The sequence below is a fragment of the Camelina sativa genome, chromosome 9 (assembly GCF_000633955.1).
Source record: "Camelina sativa cultivar DH55 chromosome 9, Cs, whole genome shotgun sequence".
NCBI classification, from domain to species: domain Eukaryota; kingdom Viridiplantae; phylum Streptophyta; class Magnoliopsida; order Brassicales; family Brassicaceae; genus Camelina; species Camelina sativa.
Window position 1 is genome coordinate 7,973,023 of NC_025693.1, and position 793 is coordinate 7,973,815.

The following is a 793-nucleotide window of genomic DNA, read 5'->3' on the forward strand; positions in this document are numbered from 1 at the left end:
CAGAAGCCAAACCCAGCCAAAACAGCGACGAAATACCATAGAGAACTCAAAGAAACAACCACATAAGCACCAAATCACATAAAATCTAGAGATCTTAGCTTAGATAAGCCATGGTCATGTACTCACCTCTTTCAAGAAGATTATGACCAACAAGAACGAATTCCTCACTCCTAGCAAGCTTCTAACACCTTCCCAGCCTTAGATCTCCCAAGAACAGCAAGGAATCTCTCAATCTCTTCCCAAAAGCTCAAGAACACTTTTCTCTCTTTCTTTTTCTCTAAAAGCGGCCAAATAACACAAAAACACGACCCTAGGTCTTTTTCCCCCTTTTACAACTCGATTTAGGGATTGCCTAAACCAACCACGCAAACCGGACAATTAAAATTGAACCGACCAAACCGGCCATAGCTGGTGTCGATCGATGCCTCACTAGAAGGTGTCGATCGACACCCTTACCAAATTACCAAAAATTGGTTTGCGGGTGTTAAAATTCTCCCCCACCAAACTAGATTTGTCCTCGAATCTCGAACAACCATCAGCCAAGGACTCCCGTGCAACCGTCTCCACGGCCCGCACTCCTCCGACCGATCTACAGAAGGTCACCTCTAGGCGATAGACTCACGCTCCAGGCGTCATTTGCTCTTGACTTTTTGGACTTTCCTTTACTCATAGGCCTAAACCTTGAGTTTTTATTGGCTCCTCATCAGACCTAAGTCTCCATGCCAAATGTTGGCTCCTCATCAGGTTGAAGCCCGCATGCCATAATATATAAGGAAAAGTCCAAACTCGTCTC